The sequence below is a fragment of the Sebastes fasciatus genome, chromosome 18, assembly GCF_043250625.1.
Source record: "Sebastes fasciatus isolate fSebFas1 chromosome 18, fSebFas1.pri, whole genome shotgun sequence".
Lineage (NCBI taxonomy): Eukaryota > Metazoa > Chordata > Actinopteri > Perciformes > Sebastidae > Sebastes > Sebastes fasciatus.
In genome coordinates this window covers 8,151,107-8,178,027 of record NC_133812.1, presented here as the reverse complement: position 1 = coordinate 8,178,027, position 26,921 = coordinate 8,151,107, and the positions used below count along the sequence as shown (strand labels likewise).

Sequence of the window (26,921 nt, the reverse complement as noted above, 5' to 3'; positions counted from 1 at the left end):
ACGCCCTCAAGAAGCCCAATCAGTGCTTGAATTCATCTTCAGAGGCCTTCAACGAGGCTCCTGATCACCCCCCCCCCCCCCCTTCTTAACGCAGACGCGTCTCCACCTTTGCCCTCCCAAACCTTTGGCGCCTCCGTCGCCGACACACCTCCCCGCCTCAGGGTTGCCAGGGAACGGTGACTCCTTGAAGTTGTGTGGGCGAACGGCTGGACGAGTGGATGGGTGGATGGAGGCAGGAGAGCGAGGTATGGGGGAGATGAATGAGCCCCTAGCGCTCTACTTTATACTCGGCTTTTCTTTTTAATCTTCTGGCAGTCAGACACTATGCGAGCCCAATTAGACTTTTTCTCACACTCAGAACTGATTGCTTTGTACCTGTGTTGTGCTGGTGCGGAATGTACAATTTTTCTTTGTACATATTCATGTGGCGTTGCGGAGTTCAGAATCGAACTAATGAGTCACTAGGTTTGTATTTTTTGGCTGGACAAAAGCTTCTCTGCAATAGCCTACAAAACCAAGTAGTTGTGCCTATATGTGAGTATAGAGCCTTGAAGTACCAACAGTTACAGGGTTAAAGGCTCAGTACACACAGGAACCACTAAGCAAAAACATTATTATAGGCACTTATTATACTGTACACCACAATGGATAGATGGTAGATCACCATTGTGCCACAACACAATTTATACTAGTTGTACCCTTGCTTATTCGCTAGCAATTTATGCATCTTTCAGAGGATGCACAGCCGGCTCAGAAGCCCTCTAAACATAAACATTGTGAGATTAACCAGCTCCCATTAGGAGCAGTGAGATGTCGAACAAGCTTTATATTTAAAGCTGCTCTCATTAATTAATATTTTTTATATTAACAATGGATAAAATGACCAGGTGTAAATAGTGACAAAGCCACAGAAATTGATCTGCTGACTATGCAGTCCTCCTCAGCTCTATAAATCATTTTAGCATCTTTCAGCTCATTGTTGTAGTTTCCCTTTGGTTTTCCAGCCCACAACTTCTCTGTTTTAGTTCACTCTCACTGATCCATCAGTGTAGTTTTTTTTTTGGCAACATCATATCCATAGTAACGGGCTATTTAGTACGCTAAAGCAGTATGCGAGACATTTTACTATGTCCGAAACCTTAGTATGAAGCCAATAGTACGCAAATTGCATACTATTTCCGGTGAAATATTACAGCATGCAACACTGGACACTACGGCAGCGAAACTATCCCACAAGGCAATTTTGTGTTGCCATGGCGATCCAAGGACTATGTGTGCATCAAGTTTGTTTATGTCCCGCAATCCAGAAGTTATATAGTTCACTATTGCTATTGAAATGAGTTGCCTGTGTTGCAGTAAGTAATGTCATTCAAGGCATTGACCCATGACCCCTTCAGAATTTTAACAATTGTATTAAAGGTCCCACATTGTAAAAAGTGAGATTTTCAGGTCTTTTACATTATAAAGCAGGTTTAAGTGCCTTATAAATACTGTTAAACTATCAAAACACTCAATATACAGAGAAATACACACAGCCCATATTCAGAAATTCTGCATTTGAAACAAGCTGTTGTGATGTCACAAATATACAATATTTAAACCATTACATGGTTTTAAACGTAAACATTCTAAACGTGTCCCAGTTTATTTCCTATTGCAGTGTATGTAAATAACATCAGCTGACAGGAAGTAAACATGGACCCAAACTGTTGCCTAGCAACGCAATTCCGTTGCAATTCCATTGAAATGCACTAAAACGGAGCGTTTCAGACAGAGGGTAAATACAGGTATATTCAGGCAGACAGTACGTGAAAAATAATGTTGTTTTTTTTTTAACATTACAGCATGTAAATATGTTCTAGTAGAAAACACAAAATGCAAGTATGAACCTGAAAATGAGCACGATATGGGACCTTTAATGTAAGGTAATGCAATTAGATTTTTATAGGGGCACATAAATTTTGCAAATATAACCGACAGTTGTTCACATTAAATGTTTCTTCATTTTAAAATAGCCCTCACCATCCACAAAAGATGGAATGCATTTAGCTTTAAGAGACTTTCGGAGAAAGATAAATTAAGGTAGTACAAAATCTTTGGCCCAATTTTTAAAGCAAAGGTTTGACATATTGGGAAATCTGCTTATTTGCTTTCTTTCTGAAAGGATCAATACCACTCTCAAGTCTGTGCACTAAATATGATGCTATACAGCCAGCAGGCAATTAGCCTATTTTAGCATGAAGACTGGAAACAGGGGGAAACCCGGGGGAAACAGCTAGCCCTTTAGTCAGAAATTCCGCCTACCAGTATCTTTAAAGCTCACTAATTAACATTTTATAATGTTATAATGTCTTTGTTTAATCAGTACACAAATGCTGCTTTGTTTTTGCTGGTTGCCAGGCTTCCAGACATTATATTACTGTTTGTGTACAGATCAAATAAACCAGATAATGTCTTATTGGTAAAATAGGCACATTTTTGGAACGCTGGACAGAGCCATGCTAACTGTTCCCTCTGCTTCCAGTGTTTATGCTAAGCTAATCTCTTGCTTGCTCGAGCTTGACAGTGTGCAGACATGAGAGTGGCATCAACCTCAGCAAGAAAACAAATGAGTATATTTCCCAAAATGTGTTTTTTGAAGTGTCACTGAAAGCATTAACATGAGCTGAAATACTCCATTTACATTATAGGTGAGAGTTAACTGTAACATTATAACCTCTGGGAGTTACTTTTCTAAAAATCCTCAGGTTTTGTTCACAGCCATTGCACAAATACGAAAATATAGCTGTAAAGAGGGGACACATGAGCGAGGAAGGAACGACTCGCTGTCATGAGTGCACAGCTTGTGAGCGCTCTCTCTTTTTTGCAATATCAATTCAATAGATCCCTGAGTCCCTGAGAAGGTTTATTACAGCACTGTGCTGGTGGCTAACTGCTGCGAGACTAGATGAGGAAGGGAGAGGTGTTAATTTACAGCTGTTGCAGTGACGGCACAATCACGGAGAGGACATGAATTGCTCCTACTCCAGCTGGATGCGGTGGCGTTGATGAGGATGATGCTTGGTTGGTTAGTTAGCGTGTGTAAAGTTAATAATACAGCTCGGCGCTGTAATTGATTTGTTAGTGTTTGATTAGTTGTTTATCATTCAGGAAAAGGCTGTTTGAGGCAAAGCCAAGCGACTGTTTAATTAATACATCATTTCTAATACAATCTGTCCGGGCATAGGAACAGGAATTTTCTCATTTAAAATGCATAGATGAGTTTCAGACAGAGAGGTACTCTATATTTGTGCTATATCTTTTAATGTGTAGCTTAAAAATGACATGCTCTCTTATAGGTCTGGTGTACTGTACACCCGCACTGGTGGACTCGGGGCGGAACCCATATTCGAAAAAAAATGCAGCAAAAGTTCCCAGTAGAGAAAAAACGTGATAAAGTGCCCTGTGGGGTGGCCTTCCAGTGGAGAGAACGTGATAAAGTACCCTCTAGGTTGCCCTTCGAGTGGAGAAAACGTGATGAAGTGCCCTCTAGGGTGCCTTTCCAGTAGAGAAAATGTGATAAAGTACCCTTTGGGGTGCCTTTCCAGTGGAGAAAACGTGATAAAGTGCCCTCTAGGGTGCCCTTCCAGTAGAGAGAACGTGATAAAGTGCCCTCTAGGGTTCCCTTCCAGTAGAGAAAACGTGATGAAGTGCCCTCTAGGGTGCCATTCCAGTGGAGAAAACGTGTTGAAGTGCCCTCTAGGGTGCCCTTCCAGTAGAGAAAACGTGATGAAGTGCCCTCTAGGGTGCCTTTCCAGTAGACTGTGATAAAGTACCCTCTAGGGTGCCCTTCCAGTGGAGAAAACGTGATAAAGTGCCCTCTAGGGTGCCCTTCCAGTGGAGAAAACGTGATAAAGTGCCCTGTGGGATGCCCTTCCAGTGGAGAAAACGTGATAAAGTGCCGACTAGGGTGCCCTTCCAGTAGAAAGAACGTGATAAAGTGCCCTCTAAGTTGCCCTTCCAGTAGAGAGAACGTGATAAAGTGCCCTCTAGGTTGCCCTTCCAGTGGAGAAAGCGTGATAAAGTGCCCTGTGGGATGCCCTTCCTGTGGAGAGAACGTGATAAAGTGCCCTCCAGGGTGCCCTTCCAGTGGAGAAAACGTGATAAAGTGCCCTGTGGGATGCCCTTCCAGGTGAGAAAACATGATAAAGTGCCCTCTAGGGTGCCCTTCCAGTGGAGAAAGCATGATTAACTGCCCTGTAGGGTGCCCTTCCAGTGAACAAAACGTGATAAAATGTGCCCTCTATGGTGCCCGTCCAGTGGAGAAAATGTGACAAAGTGCCCTGTGGGATGCCCTTCCAGTGGAGAAAACGGGATGAAGTGCGATATAGAGCTGCCCTACATTAAAAAAAAACTGTCTGCCTCTGCCCCTCCGACAGCCTAAGTCAGCCATGCCTGTATAAAATTCTGTAACTTTGCTTGCACTTTTTGTGTATTAAAAGACACTATCTTTTTTCTCTGTACAGTGATTATAACCCACTTAACATTGACACAACATGTTCATAATTCCTGCTAAACAACACTTGTTCAGCAGTCGCCGCTCCGGGCCTCGAATCTAACAATAAGTTTATTTGTGTATGACATCAAAGGGGATCTTTGGGGACTTCTCCTCTTCCAATCTGCCGGAGGTCGCTGCGAGGCTCGTTGTTGACCTACACCAGATTGCTGCTCAAGCTTACTCGCACACACTGATTCAACACTGTAGGAAAAGCTAACAATGGAAACCTGGTAAATATTGTTATTGCTGTACTTTGTATAGTCTGGTGTCTCTTCAAAGTGGTTCTCACGGGCTGCGATTTATATGCTTTACGTACCCCACTGGGAGTTTATTACAGTGTGTTTGAGGATTGAGTTTACTCTGTCAAAACTGTATTCTCTAATGTATACTTTCCTATAGATACTACAAAGGCAACAAGAATTACAGAACTTCAATGATGAATGTACATCATTAAGAAATATCATACACCACTAACTTGCTATGGAAATTGGCTATTATAGAGACATATTACAGTCCTGATATTTGCTCTTAAAGGTACAGTGTGTAGCATTTTGATATTAGCAGAAATGGAATATAATATTGATAACTATGTTTTCATTAGTGTATAATCACCTGAAACTAAGAATCATTGTGTTTCCGTTAGATTAGAATGAGCCCTTCATATCTACAGAGGGAGCGGGTCCTCTTCACGGAGTCCGCCATGTTGCTCCGCCACGTTTCTACAGTAGCCCAGACCGGAGAAACCAAACACTGGCTCTAGAGAGAGCCTTTCACGTTTTTTACGTTACCTGAAGGCCACTGTAGTTCTCCGACACGCTTGTGAAACTTCAGTAATGTGAGCCGTGGAGTGCAAAACTGTAGTACCGCCAACCCCTATAATAATAATAATAATAGCTTGGATTTATATAGCGCCTTTCATGAAACCCAAGGACGCTTAACAAAGACATAAATAAACACAACAAATGTAACAGTAGCTAGAGGCCATAGGCCTTGGTGAAGAGGTGGGTTTTGAGGAGTCTTTTGAAGGTGTCCAGAGATGGTGCGTTGCGGAGCTCTATGGGGAGAGAGTTCCAAAGTGTGGGGGCTGTCACACTGAAGGCTCTGTCCCCAAAAGTTCTCATTCTTGTGTGAGGGATGGAGAGCTGACCCGTACCTGAGGATCTAAGGTTCCGGGGCTGTGTGTAAGGGTGGAGGAGGTCAGATAAATACTGAGGAGCCAGGGCGTTGAGGGATTTGTAGGTGAGGAGGAGGATTTTGTAGGTGATGCGGGACTTGACCGGGAGCCAGTGGAGGTGGATGAGGGTGGGGGTGATGTGCTGCCAGGGCTTGGTGCGGGTGAGAACCCTGGCAGCCGAGTTTTGCACATACTGGAGCCTGTCCAGGGCTTTGCTGGGAACCCCGGACAGAACTCCATTGCAGTAGTCCAAACGGGAGGTGACGAAAGCGTGGATGAGGGTTTCTGCCACAGAGTCAGAGAGTGATTGCCGGAGACGTGAGATGTTTTTGAGGTGGAAGAAGGCGGATTTGGTGATGAACCTGATATGAGACTGGAATGATAGTGTTGGGTCCAGGATGACACCCAGGTTGCGGACTTCCGAGGATGGGGAGAAGGAACAGCCGTCGACGTCCAGGTGGAGATCTCCAACCTTCCGGAGCAGGGCCTTGGGAGCCACAACCATGAGCTCGGTTTTGTTGCTGTTGAGTTTTAGGAAGTTAGATGACATCCAGATTTTTATTGCATGTAGGCAGTTTACAAGTGACTGTGGGGGTAGCTGGGTGGATGGTTTGGTGCTGAGATATAGTTGTGTGTCGTCAGCATATGAATGAAAGCTGAGACCGTGGTGGCGGATGATCTGACCAAGGGGGAGCATGTAGATGGTGAAGAGGAGGGGTCCCAGCACAGAGCCTTGAGGTACGCCATGGTTGACTGGGGCCGGGGTGGAACTGGAGTCTCTGATGGTGACAAACTGTTTTCTGTTTGTGAGGTAGGACTGAAACCAGGAGAGAGCTGAACCGGTGAGGCCAAGGTAGTCAGATAGGCGGGTGAGGAGGATGGTGTGGGAGACTGTGTCGAAGGCAGCTGAGAGGTCCAGGAGGATGAGGATGCTGATGTGACCAGAATCTGCAGCGATGAGGAGGTCATTTGTGATTTTGATGAGGGTGGTCTCTGTGCTGTGGTGTGGTCTGAAGCCAGATTGAAACGTTTCGTAGAGCTCATGGTTGGCCATATGTTGATGGAGTTGGGCGGCCACTGCTCTTTCCAGAATTTTGCTCAGGAAAGGAAGGTTGGAGATCGGTCGGTAGTTGTTGCTGTCATCCCGGTCCAGATCTGGCTTTTTGAGGATGGGAGTGACTGATGCCATCTTGAGGCTGTCGGGTACAAGACCAGATGCCAAGGAGGAGTTGATGATGTTCACCATAATGGGGCACAGGGCAGGTAGGCACGCCTTGACCAAGGCTGTGGGCATGGGGTCCAGAGAACAGGGTCCAGAGAACAGGTGGAGGCTTTGGCCTTAGTGACCAACTTGGCGACCTGAGGAGCACATACAGGGGAGAAGAAGGAGAGGGAGCACTGAGGCAGGCGAACATCCAAGGGAGCCACGCCCAGAGGCTGAGGTGTGTGTGGAGGGAGGTGGGCAGGCACCAGGAGCTGCTGATGGATGGACTCGACTTTGTCCTGGAAAAAGTCCAGGAACTTAGTGCAGAGGTCGGGGGCACCTGAGGGGAGGGGGGGGTCGAGGGGGCGACGGAGCCGGTTGATGGTGGAGAACAGCAGTCTGGGGTGGTTTTGTTGGTTGGCAATGAGGGTGGAGTAGTAGTGTGTTTTGGCCTGGGAGAGAGCTACTTTGTAGGCCGTCGCATGCTCTTTATAAGCCTCAAGGTGGACAGTGAGGCCAGATCTTTTGTAGCGCCTCTCCAGTTGACGGCCGGTGGACTTCTGGGTGCGGAGTTCAGTGGTGAACCAGGGGGCGGGACGGGTATAGGAGACAGTCCGGGTTTTGAGGGGGGCAAGGGAGTCAAGGCTGCCGGATAAAGTGGCGTTGTAGTGGGCAACCAGCCCATCAGCAGAGCTGTCGTGTGGATCTGAGGCCAGATGGGTCGCTATCAGGTCGTTCAGAGCTGGTGTACTCACTGTCTTGATGTTCCTGTATTGGATGGTACGTTTTGTGCGCTGCCTGGGCAGGGTGACAGGAACAGTGCAGAGAACAGCGAGATGGTCTGAGACCGCGAGGTCCAGGCACTGCAGATGGGAGGGAGTTGTGCCAGTGGAGCACACCAGATCCAGCGTGTGGCCTTTAGTGTGGGTGGGACTTTTAACGTGCTGTGTGAAGTTGAAACAGTCCAACAGTGACAGGAATTCAGTGGCAAACGAGCAGCTGGTGGAGTCCACATGAATATTGAAGTCACCGAGCAGGAGTGTAGATGGAGACATGGAGCAGACAGAGGTGAGAAGCTCAGACAGCTCAGACATGAAGGTGGTGGAGGCTTTAGGGGGGCGGTAGATGAGGACAACCTGGAGCTGTGTAGACCCAACCAGGGAGAAAATGACACACTCAAACGAGGTGATATTGGGTACTGGGAGGTCTTTGACCAGGATGTCAGCTCGATGTATAACAGCCAGCCCGCCGCCACGACCCATGGAGCGAGGCTTTTGTATGTAGACATATCCAGGGGGAGTGGCTTGATTAAGTGCCATGAAATCCTGCTGATTTTGCCAAGTCTCAGTTAGACAGAGAAAGTCAATTTTCCTGTCAGTGATAATATCATGGATGAGTAGAGCTTTATTGTTGATTGAGCGAGCATTCTGCAGCATAAATGTTGCACTGTTGTTAGTGAATGCTGGGGCAGGCGGTGTGGAGGGAACGACACTGTCAACACAGACCAGGGACCTCAGATTGTTCAGGGTGCACACGTGTGGTTTGTTGTGATGACGTCGTAGCTGCGTGTTGGAGCGCCTGTCAGACAGTACTGAGGGAATACCATGATCAGCGTAAACAAACTTGCACCTGGAGGCTCTATGGACGTAACGGGGGCGACGTAGGAGTCCGAGGGATTTAATGTCAGCGATGCAGTTTGGAATGAAGTGACAGAAGAGGTCCAGGAGTTGCGTTGTTGAGTATTTGATGAACACCATGTTTGCAGCAGTGGAGCGCCGGCTAAATCCTGGAGCCGCAATCCGTGGAGGAGGCTCCCAGCCTCGGACCGCAGCAGCCGCAGGGAATGTAGCCAGAACAGCAGCAGCAAACAGTGTAGCCAGATCACAAGGTGGATAGTCCTGGAGTCGTGGCATGGAGATGTCCAAACGTGAGCAGCGGAGTGACATCTCCTCTGAGTGAGGTAAACTGTATTACCACGGTTATGCCCACATTACCGCATGCGATTCATCCTGAAGCTGACATGAAGGTCTGTCCAAAATTTCATGGCAATCCGTCCAATAATCCGAACAGTGGTGGACTGACAAAACATTACCACCACTGCAATAAAATGAAGAAGTAATGAAGAAACTATTATTACCACATGGGGTATATTTGCAGAAAAACATTTGTTTTTTGCACAGCATCTTGTAAATTGATTCAATTTGCATGCATGAAATTGATGAACACATGCAATCATCCGTGTACCACATGTACAGCGTACTGTGTCTGATACTGTTGGTGGCAAGCCAAGCCCTCTGAGCATTTTGTTTGGTTTCGGATCCCTGTTTGTTTGTTTCTCATTTAATGTCTATGGTTGCATTGTGGTCTCTTAAGTGATACTGACATTACCAACAAATTGCTTCTCTTCGATACACAAAAACAGATACACGTATGACAAAAACGTGCAATATATGAACAAAAATCCAAAGTGCACTCACAGATGTCATGAAGACATGAACACATGCATATACACAAAAAAGCACAAAATAGACACAAGGAAACACACACACCAACACATACACACACACTCTGGTGGTGGCTCTGATAAAGTGTCCATATTGCCGTGTCTTTCACACTGTAAAAAAGAACCATCTGCTACCACTAAATCATTAGAAAACGAGCAGCATCGGTTTTCAACTCGTCTTCTGAGAAACAGCAACCTTTCAACACCTCCTTACTGTGCATAAGCTCTACCCTGAAACCATGGTGATGGTATTTATCATTGGGATGTCGTGCCAAATGTTAGATTGCCAATAGCATAACGTATGCTGATTTTTCTGGATCCAAAAGTGATTATGTCCTTTGACACCCAATTAACCCCCTACCTCTTATACATTCATCCATCCAGCCGTTCATTCATCTACACTGTACATAACTATGTATTATGTTATAACTATAGACTGTATATATAACAAGTGGATGTAGTCACCGTGACGTCACCTATTGGTTTGTGGACTGCCGTTTTGAAGGCTCAAGTTTGGCATTTTTGCCGTTGCTATCTTGGTTTTTTTCAACCAGAAGTGACACGAGAGGGTGGAGCTACGTACAAGCGAACGCTGAATAAAGCATTTTTAGGCGATCAAAATGTTACAAGTGACGTTCATTAACTGAAAACACACTGTGAAAAGGGTTAAAGTTCTAAGACGAAAACACAGACAACTTCCAGACAGGTCTATTTGAATCTAAATGGGACCATGATTTATTAAATTAACATCATGCTGTATTGAAGAAGACTTGAAACTAGCGATTGAAACCATAAACTCATATTTACAATGTTTACTGAGGTAATAAAGCAAGTGAGAAGTAGGCTCATTTTCTCATAGACTTCTATACAATCAGACTTCTTTTTGCAACCAGAGGAGTCGCCCCCTGCTGGCCATTAGAAAGAATTCAGATATAAGGCATTTCTGCATTGGCTTCCCTTTTCAGACCCGGAGGTTGCCCACTTGTTACAACTGCTCTTTCTGCCACCATTCCTAATGGTGCACTTTGACAGCCAGTCCCACCCACAATCCACCTGTCAAAGGCGGAACCAAAGCTAAACAAGGTTTACCTTTCTGTACACATCATCGACAAACTCTATGTATAAACAAACATTAGACAATGACTGTAATGTAGGCATGATAATGGTAAGACTTGTTATTGTCAATAGAAGCTTGACTAATTTCACAAAGCTCTTGTGTGATCGCGGGCTGTATCTTCCAATTTGCTCAACATAATTTTTGCATACAAGTAATTGAAATGTTTGCATCAGTCCCATATTGATGACTTGATTCCCAGCAGGGCGCCATGGCTAAATTAAATATTAGAGGGGCGGCGTCCGATCTGATTGGTTGGCCAAAGTGGGCAGTGTGGTACAACATGGATGGGAAAAAGCTGCTATGACACACCAAAGGGGACAGCCACTGGAAATAGCCATGGCAACCAGCCTGCCTCACCATGACATCGCCACAGAGGGCAAAAACACCATATGTGGTCTTTTAGAATGTTTTATGATACGTCTGATTCAATGGGGCACAGAAAAGATACAAAATAAGAAGGAGGAGGTGTTAAGCCCCCAAGCTCTTGCTTGATCACATATATATGTGTGTTTAAAATGTAATACAACCACTGTTGAAATGTAATTGATTTCATATCAGGATAGTAGCGCCAAGGCTGGAAAAAGGGCCATCTGTCAAGGTAATTCTTTGTTGCTACACACTTATTAAGGCAGCAAATTACAGTCCACACAACTAATATTAGTATTACAGATCGGACTGACACATCTGAAAATACTTTTTTTTGCCATGTTTTTTCTAAACTGAATGTGCAAAATAGCATAATAAAGAAAACTACCTTCTGAAAAGAGGAGCAATCTCACAAATGGAGGAAAATGTGCTCCTGTTGTCTGCAAGCATCTACCATGCTTTGTGCAAGATACTGCTGCAAATATGCAGGGATTTGTGAAAAGAAGACCGTGTGCTGTCTGGCACTGAGAAGCAAGCAGCATAGTAGTCTTCGTCAAGGTAAAGCTTTAGCGCCGGTCATGCAGAAGCCAAATAAATAGAAAGGCCACATACTTTTTTTATGCTTATAACGGTTGCACCTATTTTGCAACATCAACAACTTAAAGGGGACCTGTTATGCTCATTGTCAGGTGCATATTTGAATTTCGGAACATGTTTACATGCTTTGATGTTCAAAAAACTCTTTACTTTTGGTCAGCTGACCCACTGTTGTGGTGGTCAACTGATCCAAACTCTTCGGACTCTGTTCCAGCTCCGCTCTTGCTAGCTTTGTTTGAGGGCGTGCCAAACCAGCCGCTAGGCAAAATGTATTACTTGATGACATCACCACGTTATGGAAGGAAAGGTGGGACTTCAAGCGAGGCATTTTAGGCAGTTCGGGAGCAGTGCTTCTGTGAGGGAGAGTAACTCCCTTTGGTGTGGAGTTTGGACTTTGTAACTTTGCAGACCTTTTCCATGCACAAAAAACTATTTAACATACTAAAGGAAAGGGAAAATGCACTAAAGCATAATAGGTCCCCTGTAAAGATGCTCAATACGAAATTCATTCAGAGCATATCTATTGCCTCCACACGGCTCTCAACATGGTGACAGCTAACGGTGCTAACAGTGCTAGCAGCGCTAACAGTGCAAACAAAGGCAACAGTGCTGACAGAGCTAACAGTGTTTGGGTGGTTGGGTGCTACGCTTCCGCCACAACGTCGTCGGTCAGGACGGTGTTATCAGCTGTAACCGCTGTATGAGAGCAGTGCAGATCAGCGGCCGTGAGCTAACCAGTGGGGAAAGCTCACATGCACTAACATGCAGTAAAAGCATGCGGGCGATGTCAACAAAGCAAGGAGAAGCTCAGATTTCAACACACATTGAGGGAGAGTGACTTCATTCTCTGCTCAGGTAGACATTACTCCTCTATATCTTTACATAGCTAATAGTTGTTTGATGCTATATTAATGTTCTGAATGTCGTATAGAGCACCTTTAAGCAAAGTTGTTGGTGCGTTTAAGGACACTCAGGCTCTCATACTTGAGGTTCAGTTGTTGAAATTCAGTTGTTGAAATTCAAATACAGAATACAAAAGCAACAAAAATGGACCACGAGAAATGTGAATTTGGTCTCAGTTTGCAGTAAAGTACAGTTTGTTTTTTGCAACTGCACGACCACTTGACGATAATGTAACTGTAAGAAATAAATAAAACATTTTAAAAGTCAAAAAGGAAACTGATTTTAAATCCTATGGTAGAGTTTGGAAAATAGTTGAAAGTATTTTAACATACTAAAACTGCGCAAACCACCAACCAGAACACTGCGCAGTACTTAAAGCTGCTCTAAATAGGAATGTCTTTTTGTCTACCAAAATTCATGTAAATGTAACACATCTCGTACGTTTTGAGCAGGCCTCCCCCACTGCAGCAATCACTGACTGAATAATTTGCTTCATTATATGCTGATGAGCTTATAATGAGTTGTGCAAGTTCTCCCCATGTTAAAAGGTGAGCTAGTCAATAACAGTGCCACATGTTGATTGATGGCATATCTCCCCCTCACACTGAGGAGATTCTGCTGTAAAAACCCCAGAGGGCAAACATGATTCAACCTGGCAGCAGGAGCAATTTTAGAACCCATTTTGGAGAAGATATTGAGAGGCATAAAAAAGTGCAGGGTGATTTCTTTGAAACATGTTCTTAAAATCTGATAAAGTGTTTGACAAATGAACACATTTATCCATCCCTAGAGTTTAGAAGAAAAAGATATATGACTATATGACTAAAGCTGGATTTATAGTCTAGGGCGGTGGTACCCAAACTTCTTTTTCCTGGGGAACCATTTTTTAAAAATGGCAAACCATCGTGACCAAATTCACAATCGTATAATAGTATATGATAAAAATAAGTCACACCACTTCTGGAGTTATTTTAAACCAGAGCCTGATCTTTTCCTAAAACTAACCATGTCATTTTCTTATCTAAACCTAACCAAGTTGTTTCCTGTGAAGACGGAGGTTTACAAGTTTACAGTTTACAGTTGACAAGCCAAAATTGACACGTGTTGCTGGGCATTCGTAGGAAAACACATGAAAAATGAGGATTAACTTTTTGTAAGATATCATACGAACTGTTGTTCAATCAGCTTCATGAGTTGAAGTTGATTGGAACGTCATTAGTTCTGCAGGTATTTAGTAAACCAAAGTACTCGACAAATAAGAAATTTGACGTGATGATGAGGGAAAGTCAGGGGATCATCCAAGTGATTAGGATTCATCCTGAGGAGGACATGAATGCCTGCACTAAATGTAACGGCAATCCACCCAATAGTTGTTGAGGTAATTCAGTCTAGACCAGTGGCGGACCGACAGACCGACATTGCCATATAATAATAATGTAGGAATGGGGTGCTCCCAGCTATGCATATTACATACTGACAGGCTCAAGATATTGAACAGATCTGTTTCATTGCTTCATAATTTCATATAAGAAAATGTGAACCCTCCAGCAGAGGTGGCAGACGTCACATCAGTTGGGGTGGCTGATCACAAATCCATTCTTTGACATCGCTGTTAGCATGGGGCCAGAATGAAGGACAGGTCTATCTAATTTAGCTTTGTTATAACGCTGCTTCCGTTTCTGCGGCTGATCACTCCTCCTCAAATGAGACAAGCTCATTATCCCTCCCAGGGCCAATTACAATGGACTTAAGAGGCTGCGTGGTGCGTCTACTGGCTTTGGACGTTAAAGTGCCACGGTGCTACCCCCCCTGTGTTTCACAAAAGACGGGGAAAAAGCTGCGAGTATCAAAGGCGCCGGAGATGAAGGCCGGCTTCCACACACTCGCCCAACACCCAAACCCCCCTCAAAGAAAACCTCTGGATCCACAAACACACATAAATATGTAAAGACATGAACGGAACCACGTGTGCACATGTGCTTTTCCCCCACAGAGACGTGCACATGCAGAAAGCAGCCATGGCGCCTAAAGCAGTTAATTGGCTCAAAACTAATCCCGGTATGTCTGCTGATACACCTCCTGAGCAATAGAGAGAAAGCCTACTGCTGAAAGTCCAACAGAATGGATTAGGACGGAGACCTTTATAGAACAATGCATTCAGTCATTTACATGAGAGAAGGTGAAATTGGAGGAGAGTGTGCTTCGGAGAAAATTCGAGTTATCACCTGAAGCCACGGCAAATATCAAAAGGGGAAGAATTTTCTCATACACCTTCAGCTTTGGCCTGTGGACATTGTGGAGGATAACAAGTACCAGGGAGTGTACATTGACAATAAACTGGACTGGGCTAAGACCACTGCCGGACACTGAGGTCCTTCAACATCTGCTGGACAACGCTGACGATGTTTTATGAGTGAGTGCTGGCCAGCGCTATCCTGTTTGCCGTTGTGGCAAGGTTGAGGGTAGGGGATGCTAACAGACTCAACAAAACTGATCCGCAAGGCCAGTGATGTTGTGGCGGTGGAGCTGAACTCCCTGATGGCGGTGTCAGAGACGAGGATGCTGTCCAAACTACTAGTCATCTCGGACAATGTCTCCCACCCACTCCATGATGTGCCGGTCAAACACAGGAGCACATCCAGCTTCCACCGAGATGCACCGCAGAGCACCGCAGGGAGTCATTCCCGCCTGTAGCCATCAAACTTTTTCTCACTCCTCACTCGGAGTGTCGGACACTCTGCATCAATACACTGGACCTTGGACTTATTTCACCCATCAGCAGCTACTACCCCATACTCTCTTATTATTCTTATGTGCAATACGGATTAAAGCATGGCAGTGGGTAGAATTGGAGCAAATATGATTAAAAAAAAAGGTACTTTTATAAAACTGTCACTATATACTGACAATAGTGCATGATAATCAGGTAATCCGGAAAAAAAGTCATGTGACTGTGTCCTCCGGTGCTCCTAATGGCATCTGCAAGACTTCACAGATTGGAGGAAACAATCAATAAGAGCCGATGTGGAGCTTTGCTGTCTCTGAGCAGCTGTCAATCACTCGCGAACTCTGATCAAACGGTCAAACTAGGCAGCGCTGATCAAATATGAATTAATATTCTGTTACTGTTAATAACTATTTGTCCTGTTGAAGATGTAAATCAATGCAAACAATGATGACGTACGTATGAGTGTGCGCACGCATATTGGCAACGGAAGTATAGTGGAGTGCACAACATTAGTCAAACAGGAGTAGATGTGCATTTGTTGGGAACTATTTTCAGCTGCAGATTAATACACATCCGTTTCCCTAACAAGTAATTACAGTTTAAGATAGCGTATGTGGGATTGACTTGAAATAGACTACAGTGCCCACATTTATGGTAATGAAGAAACATGTCACCCAGTGCAACGTTGTGGCTCAATGATATTATTTCTAATAGTTATTTGACAACATTGGAGCCAAAAATATAATTGGCTGGCGGCTTTAATCACACTCAGACCAAAGCGACATCCAATCACATAAGAGAGAAGCGCAATTATGAAATAAAATGCTTATTGAGGAAAAATGGCATTGTGAAATAAAAACAGATTAATTGAATGAAAAAAAACATTCATTTACCTGCAATAAACTATTTCAAAAGTTTAATGATTACACCATCTTACATACTTGGTTTGTATTCATTCATATTTATAATTCAAATATATATATATATATATGTATATATATATATATACATATATATATACATATATATATTCACATTTTTAAAAATGTATTAAACATGTATCTAATATTGTCTATAGTGACCGATAGAGGAGAAACTAGCATCAGGCTTTTTCTACAAAGGTAATAGTTCTTTGTTGGTTTCGGCTGGTATTCATAGGATTGGTTGACAATAGAAAAAACATGAAGTATCGCCAGCTTTATTTCTTCCAACTCATCCATATGCGAATACATTGTACATCAGTAATTCCAGTATTTCAGGCACATATAGCACTTATGTCTCCAACTGACCCAAATAAGCCCCACTAATGCAGTCTATGTGGCGGACTACATGTTTTTCTGTTGTCTTGTTTGAGTAGGCAGTGAAACCTTCCTTCCATATATGGTTGACATGACCATGAGACTCTGATATATCAAATTGTATATTTCCATGCAGCATATTTAATTTCAGCGTGTCTAAAAATCCACTGAATCACTAGAGCAGTACTACTACAAATGGTGGACACGGTGTCATAACCACCTGAAGAATCTTACTCTGTTCATTTATACACTGTGTTTGGCACTGAGAGTTATGTAACAGCACACACAGAACACTTCAGGAATAGCATGACAGCGTTATGATACAATGTGGCTGGATCTCATTGAATGAGATTATGTGTTCTAGGTGAAAATGGAGAGCGTTAGATACCGAATAGAGACAGACTGAGAGAGACAAAGCAACCCCCCCTCAGACACAGACACACGCATCCTGACAAACGCCGACTTTAGTATTTATGTTATTCAAAATCTTTCACTGGAACATCTTGTTGATAGAATATTGACTGACTGAGACGGTGCACTGTACGCTCGTGTGCACTTTACAGTTGTTTATATACAGTACTTTATAACCTAGTTTCTAGTTACTATGGTTACCCCCATGTTCAGTGGATAGATGTCTCCCTACCACAGAGTGAGAAAGATGAACGCTGTGAATGTACTAAATTGAATCTTGCGATTTAGTTGAACTGCATTGTGATTTGGTTTGATGTTGTTCAGTTAAAAAAAACTCACATGTACCAGTGGTGCTGGAAACTAGCTCGATATGTAGCTTAAATGGGATAGTGGTATTGTTCAAATGTTCATACTTCATAGCTGAAACTATGATAAACACTGTGCTAAATGTGTCAAAATCATTCAGGTCTGGAATAGCAAAGATGGTATTGGATCAAAGAAAAAGATTGCTATTGTTCAAGCACTGTATGAATGAATATATAGTAGTCTGCATTGTTGAATGTGGTTCTCTGAAAGCTATTGAGACCGTCAACAGGGCTGAGGTGAAAGCTGTACATGCTTTGGTAATAAGCCAAGAGGCCAGGCCGGCTCTGTGAGGTCGTTCTATAGACTGTGTGTAAAGATGGACGACACGTCTCCACTTCCTCCCACTGTACAAAAGTGAAACCAAAATATTCCGGACATGAGAGCTGCCATCACGAGATTTTGACTTCATTTGGAGCCAGAGTCTGCGCAGTATTGGTCGGGGGGCTGGAGCCACGGTATCAAGGTCCGCCCACTTTTCACAGTTGTCAATCATGACGTCTCAACCCGTTTTATAGCATCAAATAACTAATTAAAACCAATCTTATCAGAAAAATGAACACCTGAACATACATCTGTGTGATAAGAACTACCAAAAACGTCTGAAAACATCTTAATATATTTGATGTGTACTTTGACTTTTTAGTTTGGCCAATGTCCCATCCGCTAACATGGAGTGGGTGGGATTTATGACCTATACTGCAGCCAGCCACCATGGGGCTATCCAGATGTTTTGGCTTCACTTTGGGGGAGCTGTCATGTCTTCCATCTTTATATAGAGTCTGTGGGTTGTACTTAGACACAGCAGTGCTTTCACCAAATGCTAACATCAGCGGGCTGACATGAGCAGGTGTAATGTTAACCATGTTCACCACCTTAGTTTAGCATGTTAGCATGCTGGCATTTGCTAGTTAACATTGAACACAAAGTACAGCTGAGGCTGATGGGAACGTCATTAGTTTTGCAGGCATTTGGTCATAAACACAAATCAAAATTTTGACTCGATGATGGTACTAGCTGGACAATGAAGGAATCATCAAAGTTATTATAATTCATCTCGAGGAGGACATGTATGTCTGTACCAAATTATGGCAATCCATAAAATAGTTATTGAGAGTTATGAGATATTTCAGTCTGGACCAAAGTAGTGGACTGACCAACTGACCGACAGACAGAGACATCCCTATAGCCATGGCTCCTAACCTTAGTCAGTACTGATGTCCTTTGCTTGTATACAGACATTAAACCCTATATTGAAGATTGCTTAAGAAACTACCAAGTTCACTATTTAGGCTTTAGGCAGAAATAGGAGAGGGTTAAGGAATCAGTACACTCCAACCAAAGTGCTCATTGGATGACTGAACAGCGTCTGAAATGCCCTCGCCCACACCTCTCCAACATCGGAATAGAGGGGGGGTCCGTCTCTGACAATTACTGTAACTCAAAAACCAACAATCTGACATCCACTTCACACAGTGACTGGCCAGCAGGAGTGAGAAAGTAATCAGGGTTTGAACTTCTCTCTTAAGCTCTCTTTTTTACACAACAATTTCTTTTACTATGTACAAAGGAGTGCAACACAATAAATGATGAAATGATTGCCGGAGAGCATGTGCTGTTATTCCCATTTGAATTGGTCTCCGGTGTGGTCACACAAAACGTCAAACAAACTAGTTGATCTTGAACATAACCACGCCTGAAACATCACCATGGTGTTTACTAATGTGCTGACAGGTAAAATATTTTCAATTGTTTTTATTTGGTCACATTAAGCTATTTTATACGGTATTATTTATGATTATTTAACAAACTATTTACTGATTTTGTACAACTGATGAGGTCCAATCATTTAATCTGGATTGATCAAGAGTGAACTACAATATGTGTTGTACTGTTGTATCTGTACTGTTGAAGGATTTTATATTGTTTATGTGCAAGGTAACAAAAGTACAACGTTAGGTGCATAGACTGTATATAAGAAGTGGACGTATGGTTACTGTGATGTCACCCGTTAGTTTGGGGACTGCCGTTTTGAAGCCTCAAGTGGCCATCGCCATCTTGGTTTTTGGCCGCCGTCATCTTGGTTATTTGCAACCTGAACTGACACGAGAGGGTAGAGCTAGGTACATCCGAATGCTGAATAAGATATTTTTACAGGATTAAAATGTTATAATTAACTTTCATGAACTGAAAACACACTGTGAAAGGGTTCAATTTCTAAGAAAAACACAGATATCTCCAAGACCGGACAACGCTGCAGTAGCGACCTGTCAATCATAAGGTAGCCACGCCCTAAAGCATACCATGCATTATGGTCTGTTTGACTCTAAATGGGACCATAATTTACTAAATGAACTGTGGGCTGTATTGAAGAAGACTTGAAACTAGTGATTGAGACCATAAACTCATGTTTACAATGTTTACTGAGGTAATAAATTAAGTGAGAAGTAGGCTCATTTTCTCATAGACATACAATCAGACTTCTTTTTGCAACCAGAGGAGTCGCCCCCTGCTGGCTGTTAGAAAGAAGGCAAGTTTATAACGATTCCGCATTGGCCTGTTACCCAGTGGTTAGGTGAGATAATCCAGCCGTAGACAAGGATTTTCTATTGAGATCATTTGGGTTACAATCTAAATTTTGAATAGAGCCACGGGGAAGTCAAAGGTCAAAGGTCAAAGGTCAGGGTCAACTACAGAATGAACAGATTCAGCAGTGTGACGCTTGTAGACCCATTAGATTAAATAAGAGTCCCCTTTAAAAATCTGGTATATGTGCACGTGTGCATGTGTTTGTGTGCAACTCATTAGAGCACTGGCCTAATGATGCTGCTTATGAACCAGGGCAAAATTAGGTGAAGTGCCCACTTACTGATATAGAGGCTAATGACAAATGGTTGTGACCTTGGCAGACATACATGTAATGGTGGAGTCATTGTCAGCAGTAGTAAAGCTGCATCATTGTCATCACATCAATGAAGGAAATATCCTGGGTTCATGCACATCCATATATTATACACATGCAAACAAGGTTATTATTATTAGGTTACAGCAGGTCAGCTATTATGGTTACAAAATGTCTTAAAACCCAGCTCATGAATAACCCTTATTTGAATATTCCCAATGTATTTCCATGGAAACAGACCTCATAGTAACCTACCAAAAAAACAACAACAACAACAGTAAATTATATAAAGTGATTACATGCTTCAGCATCCAATTTAAAGTAATATATCCCAGCAAGCACTTGTCACAGATTGTGTTCTTGGTATCCTTTAGCACATGAATTGCTGTGCATAGGTATGTAAAAAACTGAAAAAAACCAGTTTATCCCAAATAAGAACATTGGAGATATGTGTCTTATTCAGAATATTATTCTTCATGTAAATAGAGTCCTCTTGTGTGTTTCATCTTCTGACAGGATGTGCAACTAACACCAGAATTTAGAAAAAGAGAGGGATTGTGTATTTTCTTTGGCTTTTAGTTTAATTTAATTAATCACTTCACTATAGCCAGATTTGATTTTAACCGAATTCCCCAAAAATATACTAAAGAAAATACTAATTGATGGGTCTTTACCATAGACTGTGTATAAGAAGTGGACGTAGTCACCATGATGTCACCCATTGGTTAGTGGACTGCCGTTTTGAAGCCTAGAGTTTGGCATTTTGGTCGTCGCCATGTTTTTTTTTTGCAACCACGAGTCACATGAGAGGCTGGAGCTAAGTACAACCGAACACATTATAAATTAATTTTCATGAACGTACAAGTAGTACAACTGAACGCTGAATAAGACATTTTTAGGCGATCGAAATGTTACAAGAAACCTCCATGGATTGAAAACACACTGTGAAAGGGTTAAAGTTCTAAGACGAAAACACGGACAACTCCCAGACCGGACAACGCCGTGGTAGTGACCTGTCAATCACAAGGTAGCCACGCCTTAAAGCATCCCCTGCTTTATGGTCTATTTGACTGTAAATGGGACCATAATTTACTAAATGAACATCATGCTGTATTGAAGAAGACTTGAAACTAGCGATTGAGACCATAAACTCATGTTTACAATGTTTACTGAGGTAATAAATCAAGTGAGAAGTAGGCTCATTTTCTCATAGACTTCTATACAATCAGACTTATTTTTGCAACCAGAGGAGTCGCCCCCTGCTGGCTGTTAGAAAGAATACAAGTTTTACGCATTGGCCTCACTTTTCAGACGCCGGAGTTACCCACTGGTCTTTCCATTCACTGTGTGAATATTAGGAGTTGAATGCAGCTGGTGCCGCTAATCCTCCAAAATACACTTACTGTTTACTATCAAAGTACTACCTGGCTTTTCACCAGCTTACAGGATGCTGTGTTGTTGCTTTCAACCATCAGCTGCACTTAAAGAATTTGTCATGATTGACGATGGCTGTGCTGTCAGTGTAGTTATACTTATGTAGCCTACATGCGATTATTATGAAAGTATTTTGCAGAAAAACAAATTAACTGTAATGTTGAGGCTTTATTGGCTAAATGACAAATCCACTGCATGCATTGAAAACATATTGTGAATCCTGCATAACGATCATGATGCAACATCCTCTCACAAAATTAAATGAACTTCATAATTTCCTCTTTGAATTCAGACAATGTATATAAAATGAAATATATTGAATAAAATGTAAATTTTCCATTATTTCCCACCCGGGGAAATCAGATGCCTGAAGAAGAAGAAGAAGAAGAAGAAGTTTGCCCTGCGGCAGTATCAAACACACACATATACAGTACAGATTTATATATGTGTAGATGTGTATGTGAGTATGCATAAATAAGCAAATTACATGTATTCACACCCACTCCCATGCTTGTGAACGCCCATACTTTGTCACAATTAATGACCTATAATCAAGGCCATATATGCACAAACATGAACGCATGATGTATGTATGCTGAGTCCTGTTTGTAATCACAGTGTTTATAAATTGTTATGCTGGTTTATCAAACTACAATCACTTTAACCCGTCTGAGAAAGGGTGGGGCTCGGAGGCGTACTGAAACAAGTCATGGACTTCTAGTGAAACATTTACTGTTTCAGCTGAAATGAACTGACCCCTATCTTCCAGAATTAAAGAGAAGCTTTTCATGTAATGGGGCCTGACTCAATACCCATCTGTCTACTATGATTTATATTATTAATAAAGCCACCAGAACCCAATAATCTCCAGTGCTTCATGAAATCAGAACAGAATGCAGTTGGTTATTACGAATACTTGGCAATAAAGTCTAGTTCCAAGAAGTAAAAAGCAGAATCATTTGAAGCATTTAAAGTGAAAATTAAGGTCTTCTTTAAGAGCGAGATTAGAGGTGGAAAGCATATTGCTGATTTTCATCTGAGCTTTCTTACTTTGAATTGTCAGTGGATGTATTTCTAGGAAGTTACACCTTAGCGAAGCAGCAACTGTTTAGTATAGTTGACAACAAGAAACACTGGAAAGAACCAGTGAGTCTGGCTTTCCATCTCTACGGGAGGCGCAGCAACTTCCACAAAATCAGCCTCTGCTTTAATTCAAAGGAACATGTGGAGAGGTACAGCTCCCAGCTTCCACAGCGAGCAATGTGAAAAACAAACCTTTAGAGGTAACCGACCGTATCCATTATTACAGTCCCCAGGATGGAAATGAATTAAGTAACTATCCGCTTGTGCTTAAAGGAACAGCGTGTAGCATTTCAGGGGATCCATTAGCAGAAATGGAACTTAATATATTAAGTATGTTTTCTTTAGTGTATAATCACCAGAAAATAAGAATCGTTGTGTTTTCGTTACCTTAGAATGAGCCGTTTATATCTACATTTGGAGAGGGTCCTCTACACACCGCCATGTTTCTACAGTAGCCCAGAATGGACAAACCAAACACTTGCTCTAGATAGGGCCATTTGTGTTTTCATGTTTTCACGTCGGCCATCGTAGTTCTCCTACACGCTTGGCACATGGGAGAAGTTTTAGTTTAGTTAGTCACTTTTAGATGCCTCAAAATCCTACACACTGCACCCTTCATGTTGTGGGAAAGAAACAGCTTGAGGGTGGCCTGTTTTTAGATTCCAGCGTGAGGAACAAGACACGACTCACATTTGAAAAGGACACGCTGGACTCGTTTCACTCCTATTAAAACCCTGACAGTGAGATATCTGAGAGAGACGGATTTTGTATGTAAAACATGTTACCCTTTGATTAAAAAAAGCTGCACACCCTCACTTTGAGCTTTCCATTGTTTGAAAAAGAGCAATTAAAAAGCGTACAGTGTTAGCTCAATGAATCAAAGACAGTATGAAGTATGAAGCAATTACACTATATGGTAATATGGTATAGTATTATAGAATACCAAGGTATAGTATTATATAGTGCAGTACCAGTACCATACAGCACTGCAGTACAGTGCTGCATGGTACTCTATACGGTGTTATATAGAACAGTACAGTACAGTACATTACAGTACAGTACAGTATTGTATCGTATAGTTTGGTATGATATAGTACAGTATGATAGTATAGTATAGTATAGTATAATATAGTACAGTATAGTATGATATAGTATAGTATAGTATAATATAGTACAGTATAGTATGATATAGTATAGTATAATATACTAAAATATAGTATAGTATAGTATGATATTGTATAGTATAGAGTAGTATAGCATAGTATAGTATGATATAGTATAGTATAGTATAATATAGTACAGTATAGTATGATATAGTATAGTATAATATACTAAAATATAGTATAGTATAGTATGATATTGTATAGTATAGAGTAGTATAGCATAGTATAGTATAGTATGATATAGTATAGTATAATATAGTATGATATAGTATAGTGTAGTATAATATAGTATAGTATGATATAGTATAGTATAGTATGATATAGTATAGTGTAGTATAATATAGTATAGTATGATATAGTAAAGTATAGTATGATATAGTATAGTATGATATAGTATAGTAGAGTAGTATAGTATAGTATAGTATGATATAGTATAGTATAGTATAATGTAGTATAGTATAGTATAGTATGATATAGTATAGTATAGTATAATGTAGTATAGTATAGTATGATATAGTATAGTATAGTATAATATAGTATAATGTAGTATAGTATAGTATAGTATAGTATAGTATGATATAGTATAGTATAGTATCTTTTAGTATAGTATAGTATGATATAGTATAGTATAGAATAGTATAGAGTAGTATAGTATAATATAGTATAGAAAAGTATAGTATAATATAGTGTAGTCTAGAGTAGTATAGTATAATATAGTATAGTATAGTATAGTATAGTATAGTATAGTATAGTATAGTATAGTATAGTATAGCCTGCTCACCACATGAAATCTTGAATTACTGAAAACACAACAGATTGATAAGCCTGAGAAACCAGAGACAACAAAATCATTCCCATTTTGTCTCAGTGTCTTGCACGCTTAGAGCTTATTTCTTATTCTCTGATAGTTTACAACAGCCACTCCAGACCAATAGCAGTTGCTAGGAGAGGAGAAAATACACTGAAATCAACACTAATCTCCAAATAATTGCCAGTGAAATATCAATACGTTGCTGTGTGGTATGGATTTGGCCCAGTCTATAAACTCCTGTAATCAGGGAGTGAGTCATGTACACAGTACACATTCAAGTAGATTGTTTGCTTTCACTAGTGTATTATTTCATCAGGTATTTATCAATTGCTTCCTCCTCTTTAATGATTATAATGACTCATAACTTGCACTGGTTTCACCTCAACAGTTGTTTATCTACTTTACATGTAACCGCCATCCTTCATGCTCTCAATTATTCAGGAAAAAGATCACCTTTCTGTTCACACTTTTTGTCTTGTGTCTGTCTAGCTTCTCATAAAGGTACTTGTCCTTTAATAAAATTACTCCATGTTATTACATTCACCTTTATCTACCATTCCTATTCTTGTCTTGTTTATTTATTATTATTTTATAAAGCAGGCTTAAGTCCTATATAAATACTGTGAAAGTATTGAGACGCTCAATCCACAGGGAAATACACACAGTCCGTATTCAGAAACTCTGCATTTCAAACAAGCCCTTAGGATTTCTATCCATTTGTGATGTCACAAATATACAATATTTAGACCCTTTACACAGATTTAAACATAAACATTCTAAATGTGTCCCAATTTCTTCCTGGTTGCAGTGTATTTTTGCAAAGTGACAATATTGCAATGATATAACAGGACCATGTGTAATATTAAAGAGTAGAAAATGCTACTAATTGGTACAACTAAAAACATTTTCTAAAGTAGCTCTGGCATAAGTAAGTAAATAAAGAACAGTAAATTGCACTTAACAGTTATACCACTCATGTTTTATAATATTGTTAAACAAGCTGTAAGTTTACATCACTTTAGTAAAGTGTGACCTAGAAAGGCTGCCGTGCTGTCCATGGTCCTGAAATGGCCTTGAACGCCAAATTCCCCCAATTTTACAGAAATAGCTCTTTTGTTGTCCCTGTGATCCTGAATAATTTATCTCGAACCGTCGTTCCGTTTGTGACATTTGCTCACATCGTCCCCGGGTATATACACACACGCGGAGCAGGAGCTCTGATGAATCCCTCATCAGAGACAGGAAAAGGTCAAGTCATATTGATCTCACTATGCAAACGCACTCTATATATTGTCAGAATCAAAAACCTCCAAAGTTGGGTTCAGGTTGAACATACATTTTCAGGCCAGGACCCATTAACTGATTATGATCCCTTTTTTTACGAGCTGAAATAAGGAAATCACCACTGTGAATTCAGCAGATCGGATTAAATACACTTCCTATATCACTGTAAACAATTGATGTTAATTTACAGCAGGATTTCAACAGTATGAACCTGTTATCGCTAAAAACAGTGCTTTACTGTTAATACAAAAGAAAACCTGTATTTAATTAAAAATGATTGTCAAAGAGAACTGAACAAAAGCAAACCTTACAAAAAGGAAAACAATTATTCAAAGCAAAATTTGGAGCCTCTGTGACAGCAGAGCAGCTCAGTGTGTGGTAGTAACGAGGAATAGACAGTAAACACAAACATGTCAGAGTGGGTGCAAGTATGAAGATGATAACAAGTGCTTTTGATTGAATTACGCTCATAGGCAGTTTTTTAATTGAACTATAATGCATTCTTAAAAAACAGCACTTTACTGCTGATCAACTGTCTAAAGTATTCATGCAGTATTTTTTTAATTCTGGGACCTGATCTGCACATGTGAGGCTTGTACATTGTACATGATTGTAAAATCAGTGAATTAGCTCTGTTCTTCACTCACATGTTGTTCTGGTTTGCATTCTGTGCTTGTAGCCAGCTATAGACAGACATTTTGGGAAAAGTGTCAACAAGTCTATTATAGCCTTTTTCCTAACAAGTGCCTTTAATTGTATTTAGTGTGACTATTCCTATGTCTGTAACCTGCTAAGTCTATTCATCTAGGCAAAAAATTATGTTTATTAAAATGTATGTAAAAAATACAACCTGAATAGTGCATTAAAACAAAATCAGTAAGATAATGTAAAAGAAAGGTGGAAAAACAGCTATATAATGTATCTTTAAACAGTAAATTAACTGTAAAATACTGTGAAATTAATAAAAAAAAAACAAGTTCAAACTGTATTTTTCATTAACAGTACAAAGCTGTAAATTTCAGCGACAGTATAATAATGTTAAG

The 26,921-nt window shown here is 41.1% G+C and overlaps 1 long non-coding RNA gene across 3 annotated transcripts in view; it reads right to left on the bottom strand.

The window, feature by feature from the left end:
* The window catches only part of LOC141755639 (uncharacterized), a 74,392-nt gene that overhangs the window by 26,608 nt on the left and 20,863 nt on the right, over positions 1 to 26,921 (bottom strand). For all 3 annotated transcript variants that reach the window (XR_012591311.1, XR_012591312.1, XR_012591310.1), the window contains exon 3: positions 19,199 to 19,296. This is a non-coding gene — a long non-coding RNA (uncharacterized LOC141755639). The remainder of the gene's footprint in view (positions 1 to 19,198; positions 19,297 to 26,921) is intronic.